Source organism: Tigriopus californicus, chromosome 11 (assembly GCF_007210705.1).
Source record: "Tigriopus californicus strain San Diego chromosome 11, Tcal_SD_v2.1, whole genome shotgun sequence".
Taxonomy (NCBI): Eukaryota; Metazoa; Arthropoda; class Copepoda; order Harpacticoida; family Harpacticidae; genus Tigriopus; species Tigriopus californicus.
Window position 1 is genome coordinate 3,767,452 of NC_081450.1, and position 1,352 is coordinate 3,768,803.

Consider the following 1,352-nt stretch of genomic DNA (forward strand, 5'->3'; position numbering starts at 1 on the left):
TAGCCCATAATGTGCGTTACCAAGAACAAAAACATGTGGTTGATTTGTGGTTTTGTTACACGTAGAAATTTAGATGTAAACTACTGGGAAAAACCAACATCGAAACTAAATTTCAAATGGGTTCAACCATAAAAAAACTAGGAAATTATCTCAATTAAGCCAATGAAAGCAAACGCAGAGGAAAGGGAAGCTGGAGAAAAAGTTGAAGCTTTGGAGCGTTAACGTGACTGACCAATCGAAATATGTATTTTTTCTTAAGATTATATTTTTTATATTAAATGTTATTAATATTAAAATTTCACCTTGTTACACAGTCAATGAAGATTTCAAGGAACTCAATGAGGTCTCAAAGATGTGCTTTTCGCGCTTTTCACGCAGTTTCAACAAAGCAAAAGAAAAAAAGCGAGTAGCCGTTTACGTCATGAATGCCAATGATCAGGCAGGCTTCGCTATTGAAGTGATTGGCGGTCAGGAACTCGCATGTGACCGTTGAGGTCTTCCTATTGAGGGACTCCTCTCCACCCACTAGCTTCTTTTTCGTGTTCTCTACCATGATCTTTCCCACACTCACAATCTTGCAAAAATGTTGTGCAACTTATGTCGATGGATTTTGCCACTGTGAGAAGAATTTTTTTTCGGCTGTACAGACATAGGGAAAGAGAGGTTTTTTTGGTCATTTTATACTCACTAATTCAACCACCTGCTTTGACATTCCTAATCCTTCGAATATGAACGCATTCACATGTCATAATTCCCAAAGCGTAGGCGAATGAATATATGATTATTCTATAACGGCTAATTACCAAAGAGTAGCGTTACAAGTTCTTTTATTTCGACACCAAGCTTGTCCCACCACGTGGAGGGACCCAACTTTTCTTTGATAAAAGCTCTTTGTATTGACTTCAACTACCATTCTTCATATGAATATTAGTCCTTGATCCGTGTAGATGTTAAATGGCGGAAGTGCAAGGATTTTCTCAAGCTTCGGGGGCTCATGGATTCCAAAGAGTGGCATGGCTCTCCCTGGGATTCGTTGGTGTGATTCTGACTGTGTATCACACGTTTTCAGTCACCACGTCGGCTTTGAAGCATCCGTTCGTAACAAAGGTACAACTTGGAAAATAAAAAATACAAGAAAATATGGTACAAAACTAAATTGAGGTTGGCCTAAAACAATTGTTCAAGTTCTTGAAGTTCATTGCCAAATATTAAGGGCTTGAGCAATTCAGATTCATTCTTATTTCAAAGTTAAAATCAATCAAATCAAAGCACTCACAATCTTTTCAGTTTTCTTTGGTACCCCAAGACGATTTGTTGTTACTGTTTGTGGCCTTTTCTACCACTAGAGTCAT